Here is a 15,964-nt window from a genome sequence, read left to right as displayed (position 1 = left end):
GATACGAGCAGTCTTCGGGCTAAACTATAGAGGGCGTGTTAAGCCAGCTGTTATACCATCACATATACCCCTTGAACACCAAGTGAAAGGACACCACACAAGAGTTATGAAAATAAAAGGATATTTATTTATAACAAGTCTACCCTGATCTCTTTATGAGTCAGGGAGCTAAGCACACAACAAAACTCTTAAGAAAATACTTCAAGTTGCACAATTTACACAAATGCCCGAGGGGCACGAAAAACCACATACTACAAAAGTGGAATGCGAAATACTAGCAGGTAAGTAACAAGATCCAGAGGCTTTTGGATCGCTAGGACTACACTACTGAACCTTCAGGTTAGGAGCAGGAGACCTAGGGGGATCGGGTGCAGAGTGTGCACTCTCACGCGAGATGCGTGACAAAGTCTATGGATGCTAGATTTCGTAAAGTTAGTGTTATCGGACGAATCCGACTAGTTAGGCTGAAAACGAAAAAAGATCTGGACACTTAGTGAACCTACGTTGGAGCACCGAAATGCTCAAGTTACCTAGCCCAGGGGCTGCGGCTGCATAGGGTTCAAAAGACGTCGGGAATCCTCGTTACAGTCTATGGAGTCTGAAAGAAGAAGTTGCTGGCAGGCGACCAGTGATGATGTCCGGAGTGATCCAAGCCTGGATCGATGATGGAGACGACCTGAAAGCAGAGGGGACTCAGTTCTTAATCACTAGCCAGTGATCAGATGGGCATCAGGATGGCACCGGATGAAGTCACCTCGACCAGGTGAGTGGGCGACGCTGGGCTCTGCAGTCGCTCGGACCAGGAGGCGTTGTCGGCGACCAGGATGGAGGTGCGAGCTGTCCCACGAAGGTGTCTGCTGTCGGCGCTGCTGAAACCAGGATTGGAGCAACAAGCCTTCGCAAAGTCAAGCCCACGCGGTGGACTCAAGATGGCGTCTGGAGTGGACAAGGAGGGGAGCAAGGGCCAGTCTCGAGCAACCAGGCCAGCAGTGTAATCGTCGTGGTACGTCGTCAGGAGGGCCACTAGCCAGCAGGCAAGTGACCGGACAACGCGGTGAGCAGCAAAGAGCAGAAGGGCCCCACGCAGAACTTGTGGATGCTGGGAGGCTGGACTTCGGTGCTGGAGCTGCTTAGGGTTGGGGCTTCTCAAACCACCAAAGCACTCACTCGAGGATCCCTCGGCGGTCGTGCTGGTTAAGCATCGTGCAGTTTTGAAGATGGCCGGTCCCTTCAGGTCTCGTCACACCCACGAATCTCAGCTGGGCTGATGATGCAGGTAGAGGTCAGAGATGCCAGGGAATCCGGGTCTCGTCGAGCTGGGCAGTCTTGATCCAGAGGATGGACTTACAGCAAACCGCGATGCTTAGAGGGTGCCTGCGGGTGCAGGGTGGGTACTCCTTAGCCACAAGGGGAAGTCTTCAGAAAGGTTCAAGAGTTCTTTCGTGGAAAGTCATCAAGATTCAGAATTATCTAATTTGGGAAGGGGGCCTGCTCCTACCTTTATACTAAAGAAAGGGGCTGGCACGCGACTAGGTCCTGCCCATGGGTGGGACCAGGAGGGGGGTGGTTACACCCCTCTCCCTTGTCCGGACTTTCCCCAGCTCAGGGGCTGGTGTGCCCCTGGAACTGGTTCAAACCGGCAGATGCATAGTGAGCACCGGGGTGCCACTTGCAGTCACCTTCCTCCTCAGCCCTGCCTACCTGGGATACACAAAACCCTGTCTGGGATGGTGCTAGCACCGCCCCTGACAGGAAACCCTTTGTCCAAGCTCTCCTCGCTGGAAGGACTCCCAGCAGCAGGAGGTCAGACTTGTGTCTGTGGTGGCAGCATCCATTTTGTGATGCTGAGGCTCGAGTTAACTTTAACCGGGGTTCACAGTTACATACATGTCGTGTCCCTCTAGGAGGGTGGAATGCTAACCCGTCGCCAGAATTGGCGAGGGGTTAGTATTCCAATTCGTATGACACCTTACTCGACATGTTTTGATAAAGCGATACCAAAGATAGCAAATAACCGCGAGGATTATAATGCACTTAAGAGTATATGGTACGCGTTATCATAGAGCAGCTATTAGGACTTGGTTCCGCAAGCTGCAGACGGGCTCAGCTCATGCCAGAGCAGCACTCTGCCTTCAGGATTGTTAAGGCCTGCCATAGGAGTGACTGATAGGAACACATGTGCCCATTTTAGGGTTAGATATAGGAATACTATATCTAAAGCAAAGGGTGTTTACACCACCTTGCCCCAGCTGTCGTGCAGCCAGTTGTGTCAGATTTAGATGGCCAGCCAGGGGTGGCATAATACATGCTGCAGCCCCTGGTAGGCCCTGGGTACACCTATGCCCTGGATACCTAAGGTATACTGTACAGGGACTGATAAGGTGACTCAGTATCCAATTAGATATGTACCTAAGGTACATGGAATCCATTTTACAGAGAGAGCAGTAGGTCTGGGGCCCTGAATAGCAGGGTCCCAGGTCAACTAAGTCGAAAAACCAGCAAAACACCAGGCAAAAAGTTGGGGGTAATCAGAGTCAGGTATCCACCTTCCTACAATGGTTACTTGCCGCGCTTTCAATAAGGGCGTTAAAGGCAGTAGTGTCCTCAGTAGGAGATGTTTTCACATTGTATGCATGTGTGTCAGGGGCATTCTGCGGATCCCTTGGGTCAGCTGGGTCTGCCCATGGTTGGTTCTGATCATCGGGATCAGTGTCCACATGATAAGTGTCATCCTCATTTTCGTCATCCCCTGCATCCACATCTGAGTATGTGGGTGAAAAAGACTGAGGTTCTTGTCCATAGGGTTGAAGAGGTTCCACAAGAGCTGGAGATGTGGTTGAATCCCTCTTCTTTAATGGAATCTTATATGATTCCATGGGTGTTTCTGGTATTATTTTCCTTTTACACATGGACAGTCTACCAGTGTCCGAGTCTATGAACTGCCTCGACTCCTGTTCTTCAGGCTCCACTGTAGCCCCCAGTCCCATCGACACTTCTTTAATGGCTCCGATACCCTTTTTTGGTTCGAACATCTTCGGTCGCACCATCGGTGGCAACCCAAATTTGATTGGTGTCGATGCGGTCTGAATGTTTCCGACCAACTTCGGGGTTGGTGCCTTTTTAGGCCAGACCGTCGTAGCCTTTTCTCTGATGCGTTGGAGTGACTCCACACCTCTTTGGATACGAATGGGTCGGCTGCGTCGACTCAACAGGGTCCTTGGAGCCAGTCTTTGTCTTGGCCGCAGGCCTCGTCAGAGGATCGACCCCCTCTCTTGGTTCGAGCCTTTTGTCTGTAACAGCTCTCTTCGGCGCCGACGTCGTTGGTTCGACAGCCTTGACTTTGGTCCTCGGTGCCCTAACCTTCGCGTCGATGACCTTTCTGAACTTCTCGGTATCGAAGGCTCTGAGGGGTTTGAGGCCTTGGAACCGACGAGTCAGCTGCGCTTTTGGTTTCGGTTTTGGCAGTGATGCTTTCGGTTTCGATTTCTTTGGATCGACCGATGGCAGTTTCGATACCGATGGCTCCATATATATATATGTTAGTAGCCGGGCCTTTATGCGGGGCTGTAGAACGAGTCGGTAGATCTCGGGTAAGGCCTTGTGGCGATCCCTCGACCTGAGCCTTATCGAGTGCTTCATAGTCGGCACCCGTGTCGACGGTTCGGCTTAGCTCCTCGCCTGAGCTATCTTCTACGGCCCCAAGGGCCTCTGCGTCGTCTCCTACCTTATCGACAACGTTTTCTTCTTCTTCCAATATTTCTTCAACTTCGGCGTCATACTCAGAGTCATGCTCCGAAACAGGATCAGAGTGTTCTTCCTGATCCTCCAGATCAACGACCTCTTCGTCTTCGGTTCCGAAGATGTTTTCTGGATTAGGCGCCGATCTCTGCGACTCTAATCGAGCCACGCGCCGAACACGAAGTTTTCTTCGACCTGAACCGGGCACAGGCCATACAGTTGGCTTCGTTGAGATCCAGGGACAGGCACTTGTTGCACACCGGGTGGACATCGATGTGCGGGTATTTTGCATTGCAAAGTGGACACCTCTTGAATGGGCTCCTTTCCATCGTAGACCGAAGATCAGGTTGAGTGTGGAAGAAAAGCGTCTGATTCCTCGATGTCCCTTCGAAGCAAAGTTATCGGTACCAAACTAAACTATACCGACGTTGTCGAAAGCCTTTTGGCTTTGTAGAAAGTTTTCCTAATTCGAGCTAAGATAGTAACATCCGAACCCAATGGCGGAAAATAACAATCCGAGGATGGAGAGGATGCCCATGCGCACTGTAGTCCAGGGGAGGAGCCACCTATCTCGTGATACTTCGAAGACTCTTCCAGGACCACAATGTGCAATCATCCGGACCTAACACTAGGCGGCGATCTATGCACAGATATGAATTCAGCAGCCCACATGCCTCGAACATAGTCATAATCTAGTGATTATGCCCATGTGCGTGGACCCCGGAGCAATCAAAAATAATCTCTTAAAGTGTCGAAAAGATGCAGAACTGCACAGACACTTAAGAGAAAATTTAATGACAGATAATGCAGCCTATAACCAGGCTACACTGTCCAGTACTTCAACTAGAAATTCCACCAAAAATTCACAAACAGCAAAGTCTATCCAGATTTCCCTTGCCTCAGCAGCAAAAACCCTCTGGAATGATAGAGAGGAAGACCTGGACAGACAAGCCCCATAGGCTGCCATTATGTGGCTCAAAACAGGATACTGTGCCTTTAAGAGAACTTTCCAGAACTTCACAGTAATCCAGAATGCCCTGCAGGTCCCTTTTACTTTCAGTTCTTTTTGAAGGCGTAACACGCCAGACCTGTAGCATTCCTTACATGAATATCTCTCTCCACCGGGGCGAGGGCGGGCGCTTATGACTATAACAGAGATACCCCTAGTACAGAACTGGAGTTACAGGACAGAAACTACTCCTTCTGTAGTAGGGGATCTCTGTGTATAGTCATAATCTAGTGAATAGAATGGCAAGCCCATCCCCACACCAAAGCGGCGGTGGAGAAACGAGAAATAACACCACTATTGTGCGAACAGATTTCGCAGCGAAGCCTGCCCAACCTGAGCGTCTGCCCTGGCATCTGTGTCCAGACAGTAATGCTTAGCAAAGTTATGGACCGACTTCCAAGTGGCGGCCTTGCAGATTTCTGCAATAGGATCATTACGGAGCAAAGCCGTCGTAGCAGCTTTGCCCCTGTTGGAATGAGCCTTATGGTCTTATTAGCTTTCTGGTAACACAGTTGTATGCAGGACACTATCCACCTAGAGATGGACTGCTTAGAGGTAGCAAGACCCGTCCTGACTGATCCATAATTGATGAACAATTGGTCTGACCTACGAATATCTTTGGTAGTATCCAGATAACATTTCAACACCCTCCTAACATCCAGGGAATGTAAGGACCTTTCCGCTGGAGATGAAGGATTCTGAAAAAACGTAGGCAAAGGTATAGTCTGGTTGACATGAAAATCAGAAATAACCTTGGGAAGAAATTTAGGGTGAGTACACATAACCTTAGCAGCATGAAATACAGTATTAGGTTCTTGGCAACACAACGCCTGAATTTCACTCACCCTGCGGGCCGATGTAATGGCCACGAGGAACGCTGCCTTCCAGGACAGGTGCTGCAACAAAGCCTTATGAATAGGTTCAAAAGGCTCCTTCATCAATCTGGACAGCACCACATTCAATTCCCATGAAGGCGAAGGAAGCCGGACAGGAGGGAATACTTTCTTCAAGCCTTCCGAGAAATCTTTGATCACAGGAATCTGGAAAAAGGAAGTCTGTGAAGGGCATTTCCTGTAGGCAGTCAATGCAGCGAGATGAACCTTAATGGAATGAACATTAAGGCCAGACCGCGCTAAATGTAGAAGGTAAGGAAGGATGACGTCTTCCTTGCACGTTGTCGGGTCATAGTTCTTAGACTCACACCAGATACAAAACTTCTTCCACTTGTAAGCATAGAACGTCCGAGTGGAAGGTCGCTTAGACTCCTTCAGAATGTCCATGCAATCTTCGGGCAGATTCCGATGGCCATATTGCACTATCTCAGGAGCCATGCCGCCAAACTCAAAGACGAGAGGTTGGGGTGCAACATCTTCCCCCCGAACTTTGTGAGAAGGTCCGGCCTGCACGGCAGCCGTATGTGCGGAAGGAGAGACCGGTGAAGCAGGTCCGTGAACCACCACTGCCTGGGCCATTCCGGGGCAATCAGGATCATCAGTGCCCTGGACTGGGACAGCTTGATGAGCACCGCTGGAATCAGGGGAATGGGTGGAAAAGTGTACAGAAAGCTGTTCGACCAGTTGATCCATAGCGCATTCCCCAGCGTCCCTTGCTGGTAGTACCTGGAGGCGAAGTCTCGGCATTTGCTGTTTTCGGCGGTGGCGAACAGATCTACGTCTGGACTCCCCCACCTTTCGAAGACTTCTCCTAGTACTTCGTCGTTTATGAACCATTCGTGGTTTTCCTGAATCAGTCTGCTCAGTGCGTCTGCCTGAACATTCTGCACACCTGGTAGATGGGTAGCCATTATCGTCAATCCCCTGGCCAGGAGCCAGTGCCAGATCGTCTGCGCCTCCTGTGACAGGGTGCATGATCTCAAGCCCCCCTGCTTGATGAGGTAATACATCGTGGTCGTATTGTCCGTCTGTACAAGCAGAGAGTTGGTCTGGAAGGACGGATGAAAGGCCTTCAGTGCCAAGTGAACAGCTCCGAGTTCCCGGAAGTTGATATGGTAAGTGGACTCCATCGGGGACCACGTTCCTTGAATCTGTAAGTCTCCGAATGCGCTCCCCAGCCGTGTAGAGAAGCATCCGTCACGATAGTCTGAGTGGGAATGTCCTTGTGGAAGGGAACGCCTCTGAGGAGATTCTTGGCTGAACACCACCACTTCAGAGACTGAAGAGCATGCCGAGATAGTCGTATCTTGTCGTCCCAAGATCCTTTCCTCTGCTCCCACTGGTCCTCCAAGCACTCCTGCAGAGGTCTCATGTGCAGCCGTGCATGAGGAGTGAGGAAGATACAAGAGGCCATCGACCCCAGTAGAGAAGACACCGTCCTCACCGTTGTAGATGGAGCGGTCATAAGAGCCTGAGCCTTCCGAAGGATCGATAGCCGTTGCTCCTCCGAAGGAGACACGCTTGCTGACAGCGTATTGATGGTGGCTCCCAAGTACTGAATGCACTGGACCGGGATCGGGAGAGACTTGGACATGTTGATGTGCAACCCCAACTTGTTCAAGAGAACGCACGCCTTCTGGAAGTGTGCTTGAGCTTCCGAGAAGGAGGAGGCCTTGATCAACCAATCGACCAGGTACGGGTAGACAAACTCCTTGTTCTTCCTTGGGTGTGCCGCTACCACTGCTATACACTTAGAGAATGTTCTGGGCGCAGATTTCAGCCCGAATGGCAGTACTGTGTACTGATAATGATTGGTGCCGACTTGAAATCGCAGAAACTTCCTGTGTTTACATGTAATGGGCACATGGAAGTACGCATCCTGTAGGTCTATTGCACAAAGCCAGTCTCCCTGTTGCAACTGAGGATAAATCTGATGCAACGACAGCATGCAAAACTTCTCTGCGAATCCACTTGTTTGCCCGTCTTAAGTCCAGAATGGGCCTGAACTCGTTCTTGTCCTTGCGAACCAGGAAGAACCGGGAGTACAGACCTCTTCCTCTTTGAGACAGAGGTACGTCTTCTATCGCCCTTTTCCTCAACAGGATATCAGCCTCCGCCTGGAGCTCGCGCAGTTGATACTGTGAGCTGACCGGAGGGATCGCTGGAGGCGGGCTGATGAACCGAAGACTGTATCCATTGCAAACAATATTCAGCACCCACTTGTCCCGAGTAATTTTTCTCCACTCTGCCAGAAAAAATTGAACGCTTCCCCCCACCAGAGCGGGTAAGGGATGAAGGGGAAGTAACAGCTCAGGGTCGCGACTCGGCCGGGCCCTTGTTCGCTGTAGAGGACTGCTGTCCCCCTCTACCCTTCTGGCGCTTCTGGAAGGGTCTCCGGAACTCCTGCTGTTGTTGCTGCTGCCCCGAAGACTGCCCTCGTCCTCTCCCCTGTGCACCGAACCGCCTTTGGAACGGGCGGTAGGACTTCTTTTCTTTTGGCTTCTCCAAGCCCACAGCCGTAAGGGTCTCCGCCTATGCCTTCATGCGGGCCATCTCGTCATCTGTGTGTTTTCCGAACAAGTTCTCCCCGGAAAAAGGCAGATTGGCCACCCGCTGCTGGGCCTCCGGCTTGAGTGACGTGAGCCTGAGCCAAGCATGGCGCTGCTGATTGATCCCATGACAGTAACCATGAACTGTTGCAGAGAGTCCCACAGAGCCCGGTCATAGCGGCCTAGCAGCGCCGCATCGTTGGACGCCTTCATGGCCGTAGACGCAGTCCCACAAGCCTTCCTTCCAGCCGAGTCGATCCATCGACTTTCTTTATCTGGAGGCACAGTGGAGGACGGGGAGGTAGAGTGTAACTTCCTGGCCGCCGTCACCATCACAGAGTCAGGGACCGGATCTATCCTCAGAAAGGCCGGGTCCGAATCCGGGACCGGGAGGGAGATGCCTTCACCACCGCTGGAGTGAGGAACAGCTCCTCTGCAGGTTCTACCAGTCCAGGTACTAGTGGTAGAAGAGGGCGAGACAAATGCTTCTTGTGAAGCGTTTCGAATATCACGGACGTCGTAGGTGTTGGAGCAGTCACTGTGATACCCAATTTCGCAGCCCCCCTCAGGAGAACCTCCTGGAATGTGCTTATGTCGTCCACCGGAGACAATCTGGTCCCTGGGGAGCCCAACAAAGTCTGTGAGTAGGAGCGGGTTCTGGAGGAGTCCGTGCGGGACCTAGATCCCCTTCTCCTATGATCGCCTTGATCTGGTGGAGGATCTGCGTAGACTCCTCGATCTTCCTCTCCGTCCGGAGCATGATCGTGACTTCCTCGGCCTTGGGCGATCCGCCGGTTCCACCGGAGAAGGTGAATTAGGCTTGGCCGGGGCCTTTGGCCTAGGTGTCCCTTTGGGAGGGGTCGGAAGATTAGGCAGTGAGACCAACCTCGGAGGAACCGGAGGCGGCTTTTCTGGCAACCGAGGTCCAGGCTGAGGTGGTGGTAACTGAGGAGGCGTAGGGTTCCTCGGAGGGGGACCCCTCGGCAATGGAGGCGGTGGAGTCGCCATCCGTGACGGGGTATACACCTCGGAATACACCGAGCCCGGTGAACCGCCTTGTTCACCAGCCTGGGACGTTTGCGAACCTCCCATGGCGTCAGGTCTCCTTCCACTTTTCTTCGACGTCGAAGAACAGCGACCAGACGTCGAGCGTCTTCTCCTCGGCGTCGAATGCCTTCGCCTCGACGGCGACCACGTCCGCCTCAATGGCGACCTTCTGCGCCTTGACGGTGTTCTTCTGCGCCTCAACGGCGTCCTTCTGCGCCTCGACGGCGATCCACTCCTCAACGACGAGGATCTCCTCGACGACGATCGTCTCCTCTTCGCCAACGGCGAACGGCGGAGTCGCCTCGACGGCGAGCGCAGACGCCGGGCCTTTCGACGCCGATCACTCGAGGACGACGACGAAATAGTCACCGGAGACTTCGATGGTGGCCTTGTAAGGTCCTTCGACCCCGTGCGTCGACGTCGTTTCGTCCAGACGGCGGGGAACAGACCGTAGTCATCCCTCTCGACGCCGTAGTCGGTGCAATCGACCCAGACGGAGAATGGGGACGCTTGCTGGTCTTCCTGCCCCTGGGGAGCCTCCCATAGGCCTCAGCATAGGCAGATGAAGCCCAAGGAAGGCAGAGGATACACACCTCATGGGGATCCGATTTGGCCTTCTTCCTGGAGCACTCCGGGCATTTGTCGAATAATGCAGGCATATTCAACATAAAACAGAGTGCAAAAACCAAGGAGAAAGGCACCAACGTACTTTGAAAGCACTTAGCTTTGAAAAAGCAGTGAAAAAACACCAAAAACCCTTGAAAAGGGAGAGCTCAATGCTCCAGGGTCCTGCTTGCAGGAGCCGGAAAAAAGAACTGAAAGTAAAAGGGACCTGCAGGGCATTCTGGGATACTGTGAAGTTCTGGAAAGTTCTCTTAAAGGCACAGTATCCTGTTTTTAGCCACATAATGGCAGCCTATGGGGCTTGTCTGTCCATGTCTTCCTCTCTATCATTCCAGAGGGTTTTTGCTGCTGAGGCAAGGGAAATCTGGACAGACTTTGCTGTTTGTGGATTTTTGGTGGAATTTCTAGTGTAAGTACTGGGCAGAGTAGCCTGGTTATAGGCTGCATTATCTGTCTTTAAATTCTCTCAAGTGTCTGTGCAGTTCTGCATCTTTTCAACACTTTAAGAGATCATTTTTGCTTGCTCCGGGGTCCACGCACATGGGCGGGACTATTCACTAGATTATGACTTTACACAGATATCCCCTACTACAGAAATCGCCTTGTTGCAATAATGGGAGCACTTGTAAAGTTCATGTGAAAATGATCTGAGTGTATATACAGATTGAGAGGCCTCAAATCTAGAATTGGTCTTAGTGTCCCTTCCTTTTTGGGTATTAGGAAGTAGAGTGAGTAGACCCCTGCTGCTTGATGTTGCAATGGAACTAGCTCTATTTCATCTTTTTGTAGCAATGAGAGAACCTCTTGTTGGAGCAGCGTTAGATGTTCTGTGCACATTGGACGCTGTCTGGGTAGCATATTTGGAGGGGTAGCTGTAAGCTTTAGGCAGTAACCATACTGGATAATTGTCTTACCCACTTGTCTGTTGTGATGGAATTCCAGACAGGTAGGAACTGTGGTAATCTCCCCCCTACAGGAGTGGTATGCTGTTGGGGGAGCTGAAGGAAGTCGCTGTTTAGTGGTGGAAGAGGATCGATTGTTGTTGTTACCTAGACCTCTAACCTTATTGTTATTACCTCTGTAGCCCCTTCTAAAGAATCCTTTATTAGAGGATGCTTGTGTATTAGTTTAAAAGGAAGCTGAATTGTCTGCTCCAGCTTGTTTGGAGCCTCCTCTGTAAAAGGAGCGACAAAAGGAGCCTCTTGCTTGGGTGGACTGCAAAGCTCCCATAAACTTGGCTGTGTCTTTTTTCATTTTTTCAAGAGCTGTGTACTTCTGGACCAAACAACTGGTGTTGGTTGAATGGTTGATTTAAGATAGTAGTCTGTACCTCTTGCTTAAATCCTGAAATGCGTAGCCACACGTGACGTCTAAGATGGACACTGGTTTTTCTTGCCCTGGATGCAGTGTCTGCTACATCTAGTGTGCATTTAATGGAGGCGATAGATATAAGCTAACCCTCTTGTACGAGGTCATCTGCTTGTGCATTATATTGATCAGGTAGATATTGTAAGAGCTTCTCTAGCTGATCATAGTGAGCCCCGTCATATCTTGCGAGGAGGGCCTGTGTGTGTTAGCAATGCGCCATGCATTACTAGCTAGGGCAGCTATTCTTTTCCTTGAAGCATCTATGAATTTGGATTCTTTATCAGGAGGTGTTGCTTCTCCTGAGGTTTGTAAATTTGCTCTTTTCCTAGCGTTTGAAACTACTAGAGAGTCTAAGGGTAGCTGTCCTTTAACCCCTGCCCTGCTCATGACGAGCTCAGCTCGTCATGAGGCACACTGGAGCTGTGCTTATGACGAGCTGAGCTCGTCATGAATAAAGAAGAATAGCAATTTCCAGCACAGGATGGGAATTGCCTTAGCAGCCAAGGTGTTAATGTAAGCAGGATCCCCAGGAGCTGCTCTGTACTTTTTTCTATCCTTGGGTTTATGATTCTAGCCCGTACAGGATCTTTAAACACTTCTGGGGCATGTTTAATAACTCCTTTAATCATTGGCAGTATTTGCACAGATTTTTGGGAATGTTCAAAAGTGTCTAGTAAAAAGTCCTCTTCTGCCTCATCTGAATGCATGGTGACATTGTGATAGATGGCAGCCCTATTAACCCCTCCCATGCTCAATTCGAGCTCAGCACCAGGAGCTGGTAAGAAGATCCGACCCCAAAAGTCACCCTTGCTCCTGACACCCACGACTTCGTGTGCCCAAACAGACTGTGTCTAACCAACCCCATACATCCCAACTTACCTCTCGAAGTGCTGGTCGCACCCAGAAGCCCTTAGTCTCCCTGCCTGCCACCAGAGGTTTGCCATTGGAAACAGGGCATCCAACCTCAAAACAGCACCCTGCACCCGGCCGTCCTAGTGCCGCTGAGGGTGCACCTTTGGTGCTCATCCGTTTCCCCATTTGCCCTCAACTAAAGATCAGGAGCTTTGCTCCCCCAAACCAGTGGTCTGCTTGCCAGCAGCCAGCAACCGGAGGTCCCCTATCCTCCAATGGATAACATTGGGCCTCACACCCTCAGCGTCCGGGTGGAGAGTGTTAACAAAAGTGCATCACTGACCCTGGAGGACCCCCGAGTTTACCCCTAGAACCTCAACTCCCACTACTGAATACTTACCTAAAAATTGATAACCATATTTTCCTCCATAGGAGAACATGGAGCTGAGCTCGTCACAGGTGCATTGGCTCCCGTGGAACGCCCAGCACAGCAGGGGAATTCTCCCCGCACCCGAGCATTCCACAGGCCATGACGAGCTGAGCTCGTCATGAGCACCGGAGCGCCGTGGCTCATGGCGAGCTCAGCGCATCATGAGCCTGGGAGGGGTTAAGTGTGGAATTTGGAAACCTAAAGAAATTCTTTAAAATTGTATGATTTAGCAAAAACGATTTTACTCACCTAGGCAGAGAGAGACGCACAGAGAGGCAGAGCGAGACAGACGCACAGAGACAGAGAGACGCACAGAGACAGAGAGACGCACAGAGACAGAGAGACGCACAGAGACAGAGAGACACAGAGACAGAGAGACGCACAGAGACAGAGAGACGCACAGAGACAGAGAGACGCACAGAGACAGAGAGACGCACAGAGACAGAGAGACGCACAGAGACAGAGAGACGCACAGAGACAGAGAGACGCACAGAGACAGAGAGACGCACAGAGACAGAGAGACGCACAGAGACAGAGACGCACAGAGATGCACACAGAGAGAGACGCACAGGGAGAGGGAAAGGGAGAGGTAGAGAGAGAGAGAGGCAGGGAGAGGCAGAGAGAGAGAGGCAGGGAGAGGCAGAGAGAGAGAGAGAGAGAGAGAGGCAGAGAGACGCACAGAGAGAGAGACACGCACAGAGAGGCACAGAGAGAGAGAGAGACACACAGAGACCGAGAGAGACGCACAGAGACCGAGAGAGACGCACAGAGACCGAGAGAGACGCACAGAGACCGAGAGAGACGCACAGAGACCGAGAGAGACGCACAGAGACCGAGAGAGACGCACAGAGACCGAGAGAGACGCACAGAGACCGAGAGAGACGCACAGAGACCGAGAGAGACGCACAGAGACCGAGAGAGACGCACAGAGACCGAGAGAGACGCACAGAGACCGAGAGAGACGCACAGAGACCGAGAGAGACGCACAGAGACCGAGAGAGAGAGAGAGACGCACAGAGGCAGAGAGAGAGAGACGCACAGAGGCAGAGAGAGAGAGAGACGCACAGAGGCAGAGAGAGAGAGAGAGAGAGAGACGCACAGAGGCAGAGAGAGAGAGAGAGAGACGCACAGAGAGGCAGAGAGAGAGAGAGAGACGCACAGAGAGGCAGAGAGAGAGAGAACGAGACGCACAGAGAGAGAGAGAGAACGAGACGCACAGAGAGGCAGAGAGAGAGAAACGCACAGAGAGGCGCAGAGAGAGAGACGCAGAGAGAGAGAAGCACAGAGAGAGAGACGCACAGAGAGAGCAGGGGTGGGGAATTTATATCGCCCGACGCCCGGAACATGTGGATTTTTGTGAGAGACAAGAAGCTTTAAACTCTATTTTATCCGATGGGCAAGCAGACATTCTTTCTACACTGCTACACCTGACTGTCAATTATTTTTAACGAGCAGCCTAAAATTCCTTGTCTGTAACTGTTTTGACCCGTAAATACGGTAAACAGAACCCGCACTGAGGCGACTCTGAATACAATCTATGAGAAACGTGGAGGCAAATCTCGCCAGTGGAAGGAAATGTTTTACACTCTCTGATTTACTGGAAACCCGAGTCTGTTCTCGAGGCTGAGATCAGCTGTTAAGTTTAGTAAACGTGTGGACCTTTAGCCCCTCTTTTCGATGGTGTACTCGGTTAGGAAATTATAATATGTTCTTTTTTTCTTTGGCGTGCAGTTGTCCTATTTGGTTTAAAAATGTTGCTCCATGTTAGCGAAAAGTGTGTACGAGCCCAGGGCGCTAAGGGCATACAAGTGCAATGGAGAAATGCATGAACGTTACACAGGACACAGTCGACTCTGCTCAGAATCAAAGCCCCAAACACATCTGATAATTTTGAATTCCCACTGAGCCAGCGTAAAGCAGTTCTTTACTTGACTGTGCTGTTAGGAGTCTGCAAGCCTTCTGCAGGGCGTGAAGCATTTTAGGAAGAGCCCAAGAAAGAACTTATTTGAAAAAAATACAACATTGGAGCGAGAAAAAATGTAAGTACTTTAGGCAGTATGAAAGATTTGTTTAGGTAATACAGAGCTGATGGGAACGCACTGTGTCAGTCTTCAAGTGCCACCGTCACTACTTAGTCATTAGGTAACCAAGTCTGCCATGGAAAACCCACACGCCTGCCTTGCGATTGTTTGCAGCATTGCAGATCAAGTTTCCATATGGACTACAGCCCCGACCCCCCTCTTGCCTTACACTGTAAACACAGAGGATGCAAGAAGCAATGACTCAACATCCTCACATGCAGGGTGAATTCTAGATCGACCTGTGGAATCGTAACTAAAAAGGAAGTATTTATTTTTACAGGTCCATTTAAAAGAGTATGCCAATTCATTTTACAGTTAAATGTGCACACAAAAAAATCTAATGCACGGTTTCCAACTTCTAATCTGCCTCAGAGTGGAGTGTTCTTTCTCAGTGGTTAATCTACATTAATGTGTCATGACTGATGGCGGGGGTTGTGCTATCAGAACATTTTATAGCCGCAACATCTGCCTGCCCTTTACATTTCCAAATGAAGTCAGGATATCAGGACCTTTATTTTGTTAGGAAAAGAAAATCCTGCACCTACAGCTTCATCCACCTTTCTGTTTGAACTGCATCAGCAACTAACATGGACCACTTTTCTCAACACTGTTGTCGGAAAACAATTAAGGACAGTCTGGTATATGTTTATCAAGTCCCAGACAACAAAGCACAGCCCCCTTAGTTCCCACTTATGCTAGTGCCAAAAAACAGAACAATTATTTCTTTTGCATGATCATAGTGGCTATTGCCACTTCAACTGACTATTAAATAAATTCGTTTTGTCTGTCTTTCCAGTGCAATAATAGATGGTTGGGTGCACGGGATTTCCCCTCTGACTGCATTTTCATTTAGTGAAGAAGTTTTACCACTAGCAAGCACAGCTCAATTCACATATTGAATATGGAGTTCTAAGAAGCCTAAGGTCTGTGAGTAGGAGCAAAGTGAGAAGGAGCAGTTGCCACAAAACAAACGGGGATTTCAAGCCAGTGTGCTGGAGAATGAATGGGAACGGGCCTCTGGTAGGATGTGGAAATGAAATGGAGTCTGCAATGACAGGGATTAGGTGAAGTGGAATGGAGATTTTGTTAAAAGAGTAGAGGAAAAGGAAACATGTAGAGTATGGTAGAAGAGTAGCTGTGCAGACAGAACAGCCTGCATATGGTTAGAAATTTGATGAAAAAGAGGTATGTAGCTGAAGGTGGGTGGCTGATATAGCAAGACTTCTGGAGTCAGCCTGTGGTGAAAGATTGGAAGCAAAAGGGAATGGTGTTGCTGGCAACAGAGTGGATACTATAAGGTAAGCTTGGACCTGTGATGAGAAAATGGCAATGAAAGAAATTGAGGAAATAGTGAAACATAATGGAAGACTGCA

General features: G+C 50.4%; 1 protein-coding gene across 1 annotated transcript in view; it reads right to left on the bottom strand.

Annotated features, from left to right (window-relative positions):
- Positions 1 to 15,964, bottom strand: part of KDM3A (lysine demethylase 3A) — a 335,469-nt gene that overhangs the window by 78,325 nt on the left and 241,180 nt on the right. The gene's annotated exons all lie outside the window — the stretch shown is intronic.

This window comes from Lissotriton vulgaris, chromosome 3_2, assembly GCF_964263255.1.
Source record: "Lissotriton vulgaris chromosome 3_2, aLisVul1.2, whole genome shotgun sequence".
Taxonomy (NCBI): domain Eukaryota; kingdom Metazoa; phylum Chordata; class Amphibia; order Caudata; family Salamandridae; genus Lissotriton; species Lissotriton vulgaris.
This window is presented reverse-complemented; position numbering and strand designations above follow the sequence as displayed.